This window comes from Sus scrofa, chromosome X (genome assembly GCF_000003025.6).
Source record: "Sus scrofa isolate TJ Tabasco breed Duroc chromosome X, Sscrofa11.1, whole genome shotgun sequence".
In the NCBI taxonomy this organism is placed as follows: Eukaryota; Metazoa; Chordata; class Mammalia; order Artiodactyla; family Suidae; genus Sus; species Sus scrofa.
Genome location: NC_010461.5, coordinates 13,320,168 through 13,337,065, shown reverse-complemented (window position 1 = coordinate 13,337,065; position 16,898 = coordinate 13,320,168).

Sequence of the window (16,898 nt, the reverse complement as noted above, 5' to 3'; positions counted from 1 at the left end):
TAAGCAATCACTAACCCACTTTGTGTCCCTAAGGGATTTGTCAATTCTGGACATGTCATATAAACGGAATCGTGCAATATGGGGCTTTTTATGCCTGGCTTCTTTCACTTAGCATAATATTTGCAAGGTTTTATCCCTGGCGTAGGTAGGATATATCTCTACTTCATTTCTTTTTATTGTCAAATAATATTCCATTCTATGGATAAGCCACATTTTATATAGCCATTCATCAGCTCATGGACTTTTTTTTTTTTTTTCCTCTTTAGGGCTGCACCTGCGGCATATGGGTCAAATCGGAGCTACAGCTGCTGGCCTACACCAGAGCCACAGCAACACTGAAGGATCCGAGGCGAATCTATGACCTACATCACAGCTCATGGCAATGCCGGATCCTTAACCCACTGAGTGAGGCTGGGGATCAAACCCACATCCTCATGGATGCTAGTCAGTTGCTTAACCTGCTGAGCCACAAGGGGAACTCCCTTCCCTGTCTTTTTTATTCTAGTCATTCTTGTGGGTGTGAAGTGGCATCTCATTGTGATTTTATTTACATTTTCCTCTTCATGTGGCGTTGGTGACAGAGTTCAGAACACACTGCCCCAGTTTACGATTCTTAGCTATTTACTATTCTTTACTATTACCTTTTCCCACAACTCTCTGCTCGTCATCGAACCTGGCATAAAGGCACTCAGGTTTAACCACTTCTTTTTTTTTTTTTTTTTTTCGTCTTTTTGCCATTTCTTGGGCCACTCCCACGGCATAAGGAGGTTCCCAGGTTAGGGGTCGAATCGGAGCTGCAGCCACCGGCCTACGCCAGAGCCACAGCAACGCAGGATCTGAGCCGCGTCTGCAACCTACACCACAGCTCACGGCAACACCAGATCCTTAACCCACTGAGCAAGGCCAGGGATGGAACCCACAACCTCATGGTTCCTAGTCGGATTCGTTAACCACTGCGCCACGACGGGAACTCCCTAACCACTTCTTCAAGTCATTTTCTTATGAAAGCTCTGGTGTCACATAAAACATATTAAATACGCTTGTATGCTTTTCTCTTGTTTTATCTTTTGTTACAGGGGCTCAGCTTGGGAACTGAGAAGGGTAGAAGAAAAATTCTTTTTCCCTCCCCTATATTGGCCATTTGTACATCTTCATTGGAGAAATGTCTGTTCAGATCCTTTGTCCATGTTTAAATTGGGTTATCTTTTGTTATTGTGTTGTCAGAGCTCTTTATATATTCTGGCTATATCTTATTATCAATTATATGAGTTCATGGAATTCCTGTCATGGCTCAGAGGAAACGAATCTGACTAGCATCTATGAGGATGCAGGTTCAATCCCTGGCCTTGCTCGGTGAGTTAAGGATCCGGCGTTGCCGTGAGCTGTGGTGTAGGCTGGCAGCTACAGCTCCAATTCGACCCCTAGCCTGGGAACCTCCAGGGTTTGGCCCTTAAAAAAAAATATATATATATATATATATACATATACACACACACACACACACATACACATATACATATATATATGAGTTCAAAAATTTTTCTCCTATTCTGTGGGCTGTCGTTTCACTTTCTGGATGATACCATTAGCAGCACAGAAGTTTTAAATTTTGCTGAAGTCCAGTTTATCTTTTTTTTTTTGGTCACTTGTTCTTTCAGTGTCATAACTAAGAAATCGTTGCCTAACCCAAAGTCTTGAAGATTTCCTCCTATACTTTCTTCTGAGAGTCCTATGGTGTGAGTCCTCCAACTCTGTTCAAGATTGTTTGGGCTTCTCTGGGCCCCTTGATCTTCCATATGAATTTGAGAGTCAGATGATCAATTTCTGCAAAGAAGTTAGCTGAGACTGAATAAGGATTGTATGGAATCTATAGCTCACTCACACTGTTTTATAACCTACTTTTTCTCCCCAGTTAAATATATTGTGGACATCTTTTCATTTCAATAATTACAGCGACGAGATCCTTTATTCCTATGTAATAACTCAACAAACATTTATTAAACAATTACAAGACACAGGGTGGTCTGGTTGCTAGTTATACCAAGATGAATCAGGCAGGTATCCCATCTATATAAAGGAGCTTTCTATCTAGGAAGGGAAACAAGACATGAACATAAATGACTGTATTCCAAGTACGAGAAAGAGAGAGAGAAAATGCTACCAAAAAACGGAGTTCCCTTATGGCGCATCGGGTTAAAGATCGATGCCCAGGTCGCTGCTATGGCACAGTGCGATCCCTGGCCTGGGAACATTCACAAGACGCAGACAGAGCCAAAAAAAGTCGCTAACAGAAAAGATTATTTACAGATATGAGGAAGGAGAGAACGTTTCCCAAAGACAGAGTCATTTCGCTAGACTAGGGTTCCTCAGTCTTAGCACTGCTGCTATTTGGGGACTATTCATTGCTGGGGAGACTGGTGAGTGCACTGCAGGATGCTGAGCAGCATCCTTGGCCTCTACCCACTAGATGTCAGGAGCACTCCCCTCCCCTCACGTGCCAACCCAGAGTGTCTCTGGACATTACCAAATGTCCCTGGGGAGACAAAATCACCCCTGACTGAGAACCACTGAGCTAGACCTTAAATCACTGTTAATGGCTGTGCGGTACACCCCACAGACAATCCATACTTAGGAAACTACTACCTTGTAACTAACTGCACATTTCTATTGTGCCCAATTTTCCACTGTGTTTTTTTGTCTTTTGTCTTTTTAGGGCCGCACCCACGCAATATGGAGTTTCCCCGGCCAGGGGTTGAATCGGAGCTATATCTGCTGGCCTACACCACAGCTCACAGCAACGCCAGATCCTTAACCCACCAAGGCCTGGGATCGAACCTGCAACCTCATGGTCCCTAGTCAGACTCGTCAACCACTGAGCCACGACGGGAAATCCAAAGCCTTCTTTTAATGCATTTTTATCATTACACGTGATACTTTGGTCTATGCACTGTAACTTTCATCTGGAGCGCTCCAAGCCACATTTTTTAAACTACAGGTCTTGGCCCGTTAATGAAACCACATTAGAGGATCACGATTGGCATTTTTTTTTTTTTTTTGTCTTTTTGCTGTTTCTTGGGCCGCTCCCGCGGCATATGGAGGTTCCTAGGCTAGGGGTCAAATCGGAGCTGTAGCCACCAGCCTACACCACAGCCACAGCAACGTGGGATCCGAGCCGCATCTGCAGCCTACACCACAGCTCACGGCAACGCGGGATCGTTAACCCACTGAGCAAGGGCAGGGACCGAACCCGCAACCTCATGGTTCCTAGTCGGATTCGCTAACCACTGAGCCACAACTGGAACTCCACGATTGGCATTTAAAAAAAAAATGAAACAGAACAGAAGAGATCAGATCAGAGTGTATTATGCACAGTGAGGCTAGGTACTACTTTGTGAGAAATTTCAGTATCATAGAAAGATAGATAGTTTGATAAGGTAAAATACGCATGTTGCTGTGGATTAAAGCCAGGAAAAAAATGTAAAGCCGCTGCTTAAAGCAATCTAAATACATAGTTAACATTCCTTTCTATAATGGGACCAAGATCATGGATGATGCAAACCTATTTTATCTTGACTAAAAAGAACAATTAATATAATGTAAGCAAAAATACTTAATGTTGACAGTTACTCCCCAGAAAAGCCACAGAGTCCCATGCTAGATAATGGTTTATGTAAATTTAAAGACAGGACTCCATCAATTCAAACTGCTCTTACTCCTTCGGAATTAAACAATTCAGTAAGAATCCACCAGGAGTTCTCTTGTGGCTCAGCAGGTTAAGGACCCAGCATTGTTACTGCTGTGGCTTGGGTTGCTGCTGGAGTGCAGATTCATTCCCTTGCCCTGGAACTTTCATTTGCCTCAGGTGTGGCCAAAAAAAAAAAAAAAAAAGGTTATCCACAATGCTTTTATAGGCTTGCAATTTATCTTATTTATTTATTTATTTATTTATTGTTTTTGTCTTTTTAGGGCCACACCCACGGCATATGGAAGTCCCCAGCCTAGGAGTCGAATCGGAGCTACAGCTGTTGTCCTATGTCACAGCCAGGAGCTGAATCTGTGACCTACACCACAGCTCATAGCAGTGCCAGATCCTTAACCCACTGAGTGAGGCCAGGGATTGAACCCACATCCTCATGATACTAGTTGGGTTCGTTACCGATTTGCCAGCACAGGAACTCCTAGGTTTGCAATTTAAACAGCACCGGAGTATACATTAAAATGGTTTCTGCTTTGGATGGATCAAACTGGGCACAGTGGTAAAACTGCCCACTCGTAATCACTAGCCCACCAGGGAACTCCTACTCTTGAGTATCTTTATTTCACATCAGGAAAACAAAAAGAGGTCCATGAGACCAACTGACTTTACATTATTGTATAAATCTTTTTCTTTTTTCTTTTGTCTTTTTTGCCATTTCTTGGGCTGCTCCTGTGGCATATGGAGGTTTCCAGGCTAGGAGTCCAATCAGATCTGTAGCCACCGGCCTACGCCAGAGCCACAGCAACACGGGATCTGAGCCGCGTCTGCAACCTACACCAAAGCTCACGGCAACGCCGGATCCTTAACCCACTGAGCAAGGGCAGGGACCGAACCCGCAACCTCATGGTTCCTAGTTGGATTTGTTAACCACTGCGCCACGACGGGAACTCCCAATTGTATAAATCTTTATGTTCATTTAATACTAAACCATTGTGACATTTAGCTACAACATAACAAAGGACTTCACTGAAATTATAATATAACTAAGTTTCTCCCAAAAGTTAGAGCATTTACTCCATCTGAAAATGACCATTATATTTTCAAGGTCACTGCAGCAAAAACTGCAGATGAATGCACAAAATGGCTTTCAAAATAACATGGACAGGAAATATTTGAGAGACATAAAAAGAAGGTTTTCATAAAGTTTTCCTATTTCTTTTTCTTTTTTGGCTCACCTGAGGCATGAGGAAGTTCAGGGGCCAGGGATCCAACCTTCGACCACAACTGTGACCTGAGCCACAGCAGTGACAATGCCGGATCCTTAACCCACTGTGCCACCAGGGAACTCCCCTAGACTTTTCCTTAAAAGAGCACTGAAAAGGAGTTCCTAAGATCACCAAGAAGACTTGATAAAAAAAAACTTTTGGGGAGGTCCCTTCATGGCTTAGCAGAAACCAATCTGACTAGCATCCATGAGGATGCAGGTTCGATCCCTGGCCTCGCTTGGTGGGTTAAGGATCCGGCGTTGCCATGAGATGTGGTGTAGGTCACAGACTCGACCTGGATCTTACATTGCTGTGGCTGTGGTGTAGGCCAGTGGCTACAGCTCTGATTCGACCTCTAGCCTGGGAACCTCCATATGCTGCGGGGGTGGTCATAAAAAAAAAAAAAAGAAAACTTGAATTTTCTGTGTGAGTCTTTGCCAGAACACCCACAACCAAGTGACGCCAGCTTGGCTGATCTATCACTGAAAGCCACATGGCAGGAATAGATAAAAATCAAAAGGTAAAAATTGGAGAAATATATGGGGAAAAACGTTATCTCTACCTTTTTTTCTTTTGCGTTTTTACGGCCACACCTAAGGCATATGGACATTCCTAGGCTAGGGGTTATATCAGAGCTGAAGCTGCCGGCCTACGTCACAGCCATACAGGATCTGAGCCCCGTCTGTGATCTACACTGCAGCTTGCAGCAACGCCAGATCCTTAACCCACTGAGGAAGGCCAGGGATTGAACCTGCATCCTCATGGACACTGTGTCGGGTTCTTAACCTGCTGAGTCGCAACAGGAACTCCGCATCTACTTTCAAGGAGAGAATTTCATCCTGAGATCTAGTTAAACTCTTCACCTCCAAGATGAGGAAACTGCGGCTTGGAAAAGACTTTCTTTAATCACTAGATTTTCTTTTGTGGAGTAGTTTTAGGTTTATAGAACAATCGATGGGAAAGTACAGAGTTCCCATATAGCTCACCACCCTACCAATCCAGTTTCTGGTTTTTTATGTTAACTCATAACTCACACGTGTCTATCTTTTTTTGGGGGGGGGGAGCATGCCCCCAGCATTCAGAAGTCCCTGGGCCAGGGATTGAACTCACGCCACAGATGTAATCAGAGCCACAGAAGTGACAACACCGGATCCTTTAACCTGCTGAGCCACAAGGGAACTATGGGTTAATCTTCATTAATTCAATTTTACATACATTAATCATGCATTTGTGTGGTACATTCATTATAATTTATGAGCCAATATAGGTATATTATTGTCTAAAGCCCACAGTTTACCTTAGGGTTCACTGTTTGGGTTGTACATTCTATGGATCTTGACAAACACATAATGACAAGTGTCCACCCTTACGGAATCATATAAAATAGCTTCACTGCTGTAAAAAATCCCTGTGTTCCGTGCGTTCATCCCTTCTTCCCTCCTCCTGAACCCATGGCATAACTTTTACTGTCTCCATAGATTTTAGCCATTTTAATAGGTGTGGAATAGCATCTCATTGCTGTTTTAATTTTTAATTCTGCAATTACATATGATATCAAGCATATTTTCATGTGTTTATTTGCCACTAATATATCATTTTGGCGAGATGTCTATTCAGATCACTTGCCCACTTTTAAATTAGATCATTTACTTATTCTTGCATTTTAAGAGTTCTTTACATACATATATATTTTTTTGGCTTCTTTGTTTTTTTTTTTTTGTCTTTTTGCCATTTCTTGGGCCGCTCCCACGGCATATGGAGGTTCCCAGGCTAGGGGTCGAATCGGATCTGTAGCCACCGGCCTACGCCAGAGCCACAGCAACACGGGATCTGAGCCGCATCTGCAACCTACACCACAGCTCACGGCAACGCCGGATCCTTAACCCACTGAGCAAGGGCAGAGACCGAACCCGCAACCTCATGGTTCCTAGTTGGATTCGTTAACCACTGCGCCACGACGGGAACTCCTATTTTTTGGCTTCTTAGGATCACACCTGTGGCATGTGGCGGTTCCCAGGCTAGGGGTCATATCAGAGCTACAGCTGCCAGCCTACACCACAGCCACAGCAACGCCGGATCTGAGCCGTGTCTGCGAGCTACATACACTAAAGCTCACGGCAATGCCAGATCCTTAACCCCACTGAGTGAGGCTAGGGATTGAACGCGAAACCTCAGGATTCCTAGTTGGATTCGTTTCCGCTGCACCACAAAGGGAACTCTGAGAGTTCTTCACATATTTTGAATATCAGTCTTTTAATCGACATATATTTTGCAAATATTTTCTCCCAGTCTGTGGCTTAGCATTTCATTCTTACCACAACAGAGCAGAAGGTGGTTTGTTTGTTTGTTTTCCAGAGCACAGGAGCATGGGCAGTCCTGGAATGTGTTGCTTTTTGGGCACAGGATAGTTCTGCACACGGCGTGCATTTGAGGGGGTGGTGAACACCTGCAGCAAAGGGTCCTGGAGCAACGGCTCACTGTGTACAGTCTACAGCAGGCAGGACATAGCAGGAAGCTTCACTGGGAGTAGAAGTTGTTAATTTTAAGAAAGTCCAACTTAGTTTTGTTTTGTTTTGGGGTTTTTTTTTTCCCTTTGTTTTTATGGATCGTGCTTTTGATGCTTTAGCTGAGAAATCATCACCAAATCCAAAGTCACCTTGATTTTCTCCCATGTTATTTTCCGGGAGATTTTTTTCCCCCCTGCTTAACAGGAATAATTGCCAGGATAAAGGGGACAACAGGATGATTTCATATTGCTAAAGGATTCTTCCTGGGAACGTATCTGTCACCTGACATATTCACCTTTAAGTGTGTATAAAAATACTGAAGTTCTACTCTGTCATCAAATTTCAATTTTTTTTTTTTTTTTTTTTTTTTTTTGGTCTTTCTAGGGCTGCTCCCGCGGCATATGGAGGTTCCCAGGCTAGGGGTCTAATCAGAGCTGTAGCCGCCTGCCTACACCACAGCCACAGCAACACCAGATCCGAGCCGCGTCTATGACCTACACCACAGCTCACGGCAACGCCAGATCCATAACCCACCAAGCGAGGCCACGGATGGAACCCGAAGCCTCATGGTTCCTAGTCGGATTCGTTTCCGCTGTGCCATGACGGGAGCTCCTCGATTCAGTCTTTTGTATGTGGCGATCCTGTTCTTCCCACGGCCTTTGTTGAACAGACTACCTTTTGTCCATTGAATTGTCTTTGCTCCTTTGTCAAGAAAGGATAAGACTTTTACAACATACTTGGGTGGTGTCATGTCAGTTCTTTTTGCTGATAAACTGACTACAGCTGTGTTTAAGGGAATTGTTCTGGCATTAAAGACCTAGTTTTTATAATCTAAGCTCCTTCAATTAAAAGCTGTGAAATCATGTGCAAGTTACAGCTCTGAGCCTCAGCATACTCAACTGTATAATGGGTTTGATAATAAGCATGGGGCTATCATGAGACAAATTAGATAATATATGTAAAATAACTGGCAAATACTAACTGCTCAGTAAATGTTAGCGGGTATTTATGTATTTATTTATTTTGCTTTTAAGGGCCGCACCTGTGGCATATGGAGGTTCCCAGGCTAGGGGTCGAATCGGAGCTGTAGCCGCCTGCCTACACCACAGCAACGTTAGATCCAAGTTGCATCTGCGACCTACACCACAGCTCATGGCAATGCCAGATCCTTAACCCACTGAGCGAGGCCAGGGATCAAACCTGCATCCTCATGGATGCTACTCAGATTCATTTCTGCTGAGCCACGACAAGAGCTCTGTTAACGGTTATTATTATAGTATTCTAAGTTTAACTTGCTTCCTGTCTCAGTGAGTCACCATCAAAATATATCAGGCAAAGAGCTCCCTGGTGGCTCAGCAGGTTAAAGATCTGGTGTTGTCACCGCTGTGGCTTGGGTCATTGCTGTGTCACAGGTTGGATCCCTGGCCCTGGAACTTCCTGATGCCACAGGTGCAGCCGAATATATGTGTGTGTGTGTGTGTGTGGTGTGTGTGTGTGTGTGTGTGTGTGTGTTTGTATATCTGGCAAAAATACACACATATTTTTCTTCATTCTCTAGATTTCTATTTTTTTTTCTTTTTGGCCACACCCTCCGCATGTGGAAGTTTCCAGGCCAGGGATTGAACCTGCACCACAGCAGTGACCCAAGCCACTGCAGTGACAACGCTGGATCCTTAACCTGCTGTACCACAAAAGAACTCCTAAATTTCTAATTTTTATAAAATCGTGTACCATTTAGGTTTGTTGGGTTTTTTTTTTCAAAACCACATGCTCTGTAAACTCATCTATAGTGACAAAAAGCAGATCAGTGGTTTTTTGGTGGCCAGAGATGGAGGAAGGGGCACAGGGAAACTTTGGGGGATGATTAAAATGTTCTGGGGTTTTGTGTGTGTGTGTGTGGTGGTACTTTCATGGGTGTTTACATCTGTCAAAACTTGATGAATTGTATACTTTAAATGGGTGCAGTTTATGGTACATAAACTATCGCTCAATAAAGCTGAAGAACATCCCTCATTTGAGTCCAGCCAGGAAATGTACATGCTATCTGGATACTGATATCCAGGGACTGTTTTAGTGTGGCGGGGGAGGGGGAGGTATTGGAGTTATTTCGAATCTTTTGAAAAAGGAGCCCTTAGCATCATCATACACCATGGATGAGAATGTAAACTGGCACAGCCACTATGGAAAACAGCATGGAGATTAGCCCCGCCATTAAGAACAGAACTATGATACAGTCCAGCTAGTCCACTTCTGGCTATCTACCCCAAGAATATGAGAGCACTAACTCAAAAAGATACACGCAGCCCTATGTTCATCTCAGTATCATTTACAATAGCTAAGATATGGAAACAACCTAAATGCCCACCAATGGATGAATGGATAAAGAAGATGCAATACACACACACTCTCACTGGAATACTACTCAGCCATAAAAAGGATGGCCTCTTGCCATTTCTGACAACACGGATGGACCGCGAAGGTATATTGCTGAGTGAAATAAGTCAGATGAGAAAGACAAATACTATATGATTTCACACCTATGTAGAATATCAAAAACATATCCACAAAAATAATGGACAAACCAAACAAAAACAAACACATAGATATGGAGAACAGAGTAGTGGTTACCAGAGGGGGAGGGGGGAAGCAAAGGATGGAACCTAAGTTTCTGGTGGTGAGTATGCTGTGGAGGGAAGAGAAGTAGAGATATAATGATGTACATATGAGACGTATTATAAACTAATGTTAACTTCAATTTAAAAAATAAAATAAGGAGCTCTTGTATTTCAGAGATGCATATAGAAATATTTACAGATGAAGTCATAGGAGATGTAGTATTTGCTTCTAAATAATGAGAGGCGGCAGGAGTGGGTGGAGAGGTGAACGAAAGACATGTGACCATAAGCTGATAACTGGTGAAGCTGGATGGTGTGTACACAGGGGTGCATTCCATCATTCCATTTTCTATTGTATGTGTTTGCAATTGTCTCTCATTTAGCATTTTTAAAATCTCACACCTGCAGGAACCATTATCTTCAGTTAATCAATGGAACAAGACTGAAAGCATCACTAAGGTTTTTTAAGTGTTGCTGCACACTTTTCATTTTTTATTTTTTTAATGATTTTTATTTTTCCCATGATAGCTGGTTTACGGAGTTCTGTCAATTTTTTACTGTACAGCAAGGTGATCCTGTCACACACACACATATACATTCTTTTTTCACACATTATCATGCTCCATCATAAGTGACTAGATAGAGTTTCCCGTGCTACACAGCAGGAGCTGCACACCTTTTTTTTTTTGGTCTTTTTGCTATTTCTTTGGGCCGCTCCCGCGGCATATGGAGGTTCCCAGGCTAGGGGTCGAAACGGAGCTGTAGCCACCGGCCTACGCCAGAGCCACAGCAACGCGGGATCCGAGCCGCGTCTGCAACCTACACCACAGCTCACGGCAACGCCGGATCCCTAACCCACTGAGCGAGGCCAGGGACCGAACCCGCAACCTCATGGTTCCTAGTCGGATTCGTTAACCACTGCGCCACGACGGGAATTCCGAGCTGCACACCTTTTTAAGCTTGAATTTGTAAATAAAACTTTTCAGATAATTATAGATTCACATGCAGTTGTAAGAACGATAGAAGTGTGGTGGAGCACGATACCGTGCGAAAATAGAATGTGTACATGTATGTGTAACTCGGTCACCATGCTGTACCATAGAAAAAAATTGTATTGGGGAAATAACAATTAAAAAATAAAAACAGAAAAATAAAATAAAATAAATTTTAAAAAGTAAATGATGATTATTGTTAAAAAAAAAAAAGAAAGAAATATAGAAACGGCCTTTGTACGCTGTGCCTAGTTTCCTCCAAAGGTAACGCCTTGTAAAACTACAATATATTATCACAACCAGAATATCGCTATTGATAGAATCTGCTCACCATCTTCAGACTTCCCTGTCTTACTTGGACTCATTTGTTTGTGTGTGTGTGTGTAAGCAATTTTATCCATATGTAGGTTCATATATCCATCGCCACTGTCAAGATACTGAGCTGTTCCAACAACACAAGCACAAGGATTGTCACTTTGCTATTTTATAACCACATTCATTCCCAAATCCACATCCCTAATCCCTAACCACTACTAATCTCTCCTTGATTTCTTCTTTTTTTGCGTTTTAGGGCCATGCCTGCAACATATGGAAATTCTCAGGCTAGGGGTAGAATCAAAGCTGCAGCTGCCAGCCCAAGCCAGAGCCACAGCAGCTAGGGATCTGAGTCTCGTCTTCAGCCTACACCAGAGCTCACGGTAATGCCGGATCCCCAACCCAGTGATCGAGGCCAGGGACTGAACCTGCATCCTCATAAGTCTGGTGCGTAATCCGCTGAGCCACAACGGGAGCTCCTCTTTTCTTTTCATGGCTGTACCTGCAGCATATGGAAGTTCCCAGACCGGGGTTCAAACCCAAGCCTCTGCAGTGGTTGAAGCCACTGCAGATTCTTAACCCAGTGCACCACGGAAATCAGACGAGCTACTTATGAACAGTTTCCAAGAACGATCTTGCCTATGTGGCACAATAGTGAGAAGATTTATAAGTAGAGGTGACAAGCTTAACGAGCCTGGTGATAGCTGGTTGTCCAAAAAGAATTTCAGTTCAACCTTAAAAAGTACCTAAAAAATCCTAAATCTTAATATATTTTTTTGTCTTTTTTTTTTTTTTTTTTGCCTTTTCTAGGGCCGCTCCCACGGCATATGGCGGTTCCCAGACTAGGGGTCTAATCGGAGCTGTAGCCACCAGCCTACACCAAAGCCACAGCAATGCAGGATCCGAGCCGCGTCTGTGACCTACACCACAGCTCACGGCAACGCTGGATCCTTATTAACCCACTGAGCAAGGTCAGGGATCGAACCCGCAATCTCATGGTTCCTAGTCGGATTCGCTAACCCCTGAGCCACGACGGGAACTCCTAGCATTACTAGTATTACACGCACTGGCTTCCCCAGTGACACTAGTTTTAACCGCGGAGGGATTCTGACCGTTCAAAAGTAGCATAATCATTTGCTCCCCAAATAAGCACTTGTATGAATGGCCACACGACGGTTTGTTTGTTTGTTTGCTTTTTTAAGGGCGCACCTGCTGCATATGGAGGGGTTGAATCCGAGCTACAGCTGCCGGCCTATGCCACAGGCGCAGCAACGCAGAATCCGAGCTGAGCCGCATCCGCGACCTACACCACACCGCTGGCAACGCAGGACCCTTAACCCACTGAGTGAGGCCAGGGATGGAATCCGCAACCTCCTGGTTCCTAGTCGGATTGTTTCCGTGGCGCCACAACGCGAACTCTGGTCTCTTACTCCGTGAAACTGACCTTCCCGGGAAGAGGCGGGAATAATAACATAAGATGAAAAGACCCTATTGCTTGAATTAACTATCCCAGAAAGTAAACGCCTCTCCTCGATTTCTAATGTTGTATCACTTCAAAAATGCTATAGTGAGTGGAATCATAAGGTATGTAACCTTTTGGAATTGGCTTTTTTTCCTCCGTTCAACCTAATTCCCGACAGATTCACCCAAGTTGTTGTGTGCATCAATAGTTCCTTTCTCTTTATTGCTGAGTACTACTCTGTCGGTATGGATGGCAGAACAGCTTGTCTGTCTATTCACCAGAGGAAGGACATGCGGGCTAATTTCAGTTCTTGGCTATTACCAATAAAGCTGCTGGGAACAGTCACAGATGCGTGTTTCATCTGACATTTTGTTTTGCTAGTATAATAATTTCTCCTTCTATTCCTGCATCTTAGAAGATCGGTAATTTTGCAAACTTTCCAAATAAAATCTGCTGGGTTAATTGACTTCTACATTTTAAGCATGTGTAATTTCCCTTAAGTGAGATTATGAAGTACTTTCTTAACGATGTAATGAATTTCTCTGGCTTTTCTTCTAACATATTTTGAAAAGCAAGTCTCAATAGGAATTTGTAAATGACCTTACAATTACAGAGCTTTTGATGACTAAGAAAGCTTTACATCAATGCTGATTTCCTCTTTGTAATAGTCAAATGGAGCAATCTTGCTGTACCTTCTGTACCTCATAAATATGTACCAAGAGACCAATTTTCCAACGGATATATCCATATGCCATCACTAAGGGCCAGAGAACACGTTACAGGTTTGAATTGGTGCCCTTAAGCCTTTTGGCATAAAGTACAATAACGATGTAGTCACATTCAGCCACAGATAGACTGAAAATGCCCAATTTACCAGGGAATTCTATTTTCAAAAACCATTACTGAACCATTACTGATCCTTTTCAAGGCAAAGGATGCTTTGTTGTGGTTATTTACCTGCTTTAGCTCTAAGCTGACCCTTTTTGACTCTGCTCTGTGATAGCGGGGCTGAGACTCTGCAAACTGCTTCTCCCAAACTCCCGAGCCCCGTTGACTTCCTATTAGATTCCATCAGTGGGAGGTTCTGATGGGAGACTGGAAGGATGGACAAGGGACCGCTGGCTGCCAGCTTCCATCACAGCCCCCGTTCTCCCCCCATGTCACGCATGGATCCAGCCTCCAGCTTCGCTCAGCCTTCGAGACATCACCCACAGAGCTACCTGTACCCACCAGCCACGCCTTCCTTGGTGCTCTGAGCAGGAGCCTTGACTAGAGGTCCATGTACCGGCCAGCGAAGGGCCTTTCCTCCCTGCTCCCAGGTTCTGGTAACCCCACTTCTTTCCCTTTGTTCCCCGATCTCTAAGTGTGGTAGCTGCTTCTGGCAGTTACTAATATCAGCCCTAGGGGTACAGGTAAGCAGGGACAAATATCCAGGTTACCTTGCTATCTTTTCTTTCAGCTGTGCACCCAATTCTCTGTACTGTGTCTACTTTGCACAACTTTCTGTTTGCCTGTAGCGTTTACAGAATTGCAAATCCGATTTTGCAAAGTTTTTATATCTTATCTATTTCCTCGCTGACTACAAGGCTCAGAGGCCTTATTCAGGAGGCTCTGTGGTTGAACCAAGGACTTGGAGGGGGAAGGGAACATCACTCAGTGAACACCAGAGATCCTTTGGCTGTGAGCAACAGGAGTCTGGCTAAGTCGTGCAAAAAAGGAGTAGGAAGAGCTTACAGAAAAAAAGGAGCTGTGGGAGAGGTGCTGGAAGCAGGAACTGGTGGCCAGCACCTCGAGGTGCTTCACCAGCAAGAGTCTAGGGAATCCACATTCCAGCAAGGGTGTGGCTGACTGCCCTGTGGGGGTTAAGTACCTACACTTTGGCTGGTGGAGAGCAGGGTATCCTGATGGACAGTCCTATCCAACCATAGAAAAATTGGAAGGAAGAAGACTTGCTCACCCCTCTCCCCCCAAATGTAGCATGTTGTTTCCTGGAGAAGGAAGAATGGACAATGGCCCACAATTACCGCACATTTTCACCCCGGCGAACTTCAGAGGAAGCCTGCAGTTGTAAAGCAAAACGCAGTGTGTTCTAAAACCGTCAATAAAACAACCTGCTTGGGGTGGAATACTCACTTTTTCTAAAAGGAGGTTTTCACGCGAAGGAGCCTTCTCGTTTCGGCTCAGGGATTGGGCCAAGGCCAGAAGGAATTTCCTAGTCAGTATTTTTCACTTGACAAATATTTATTTACTACGCCCCAGTTCTCCTAAGTCTAAGGCTCAGGGATTCTGGTCGAGGTCCTTTATTCACTGTCACCAATGCAGAGCTCAGGTAGCTTAACGTTTGCAGCTAGCACGATGGGCTAAGGCAGCCTTTGGGAAATCCAGAGGGACACTCCACGAAGGTTAAACATTAACATATGTATAAGCAGAAAACAATTACTTCACTCTACGTATTAGCACAATAGTAAATGGAGACCAAGTACAAGTTCAAACGAGTGTGCTTTCAATTTCATAATCATTTTCCTCCAATTCCCTCTCACACAATTGCGCTAAATATTTTGAGAAATCACTTAGAATTCTATCACACTATGGCAACTCCTCTCATATGTCTGCATCACTCATGTATTTTTTTCTTTTTCTAAAATGTGTGGGCTTTTTTCTGTTTATAAGAATACTATCTGTCCATTGGAGAAAAAATTTAAATAGAGCAATATATAAAGAATCAAATAACCATCACCCACAGTATCAGTAACCAAGAGCCAATGACAATTACTGTTTTTGTGTATGTTCTTCCATTCCTAATGTCTGGATGAAAATTTAGCCAGAAACAAAATTGGTAGTCTTTTTTGTTTTTCTTTTTAGGGCTGCACCTGGGGTATGTGGACATTCAGAGCTGCAGCTGCTGGCCTACACCACAGCCAGGGCAACCCTGGCTCTGAGCTGTATCTGGGACCTACCCTGCAGCTGGCAGCAACACCATATCCTTAACGCACTAGCCAGGCCAGGGATCAAACCCATATCCTCAAGGAAACAATGTCAGGTCCTTAACCTGCTGAGCCACAATAGGAACTCCAAAGTTGGTATTCTTTTTTTTTTTTTTTTTTTTTTTTGTCTTTTTAGCTATTTCTTGGGCCGCTCCCACGGCATATGGAGGTTCCCAGGCTAGGGGTCGAATTGGAGCTGTAGCCACCAGCCTACGCCAGAGCCACAGCAACGCCGGATCCGAGCCGTGTCTGCAACCTACACAAAGTTGGTATTCTTTATTTCTTCTTTTGCTTGTGTAATGTTTCTGTCATGAGCTTTGCTTTTGTAATAAGAAAAACAAACAACAAAGGGATGTAGAAAAGAGCAGGAGCAGAGTTCCTGTTGTGGCTCAGCAGCTAATGAACCCGACTAGTATCCATGAGGACTTGGGTTCGATCCCTAGCCTTGCTCAGTTACAGCTCTGATTTGACCTCTAGCCTGGGAATTGCCATATGCCCCAGGGGTGGCCCTAAAAAGACACACACACACACACACACACACACACACACACACACACACACACACAGCAGGACCTGTATATGTCTTGTTCATTCCCAGGTATCTCCAGTTCCCACAAACCACCTGGCACACAATAGGTATCACAACTTCTTTTTTTTTTTTTTGGATTTTTTTTTTCTGTTTTGCCCCACAGGCAGTATGTGGGAATTCCTGGGTCAGGGATTGAATCTACGCCGCACAGCAGCAACCAGAGCCACAGCGGTGAGAACGCAGGCGCCTCAACTCGCTGGGCCATCAGAGAACTCTCACAACTTTTTCTGAATGGCTAAGATTTTTTGCCCAAAACTAATGAGACAGGGTTGCTAATGAACACAGAATCACCTGCAGCTACACCGGCCCGTGTATTATTTCCTGCTCTCATTCCTTGTGGTAAACAGTTCATTCTATCACACACACAATCACTTTGGCTGTCTTAATACAAGACCCATTAAATTCAAATTGCAACTCCAACACTCACTAGCTCTGGGACCTTGGCACTGCCTGCCTGGGCTTCCTGTCTGGT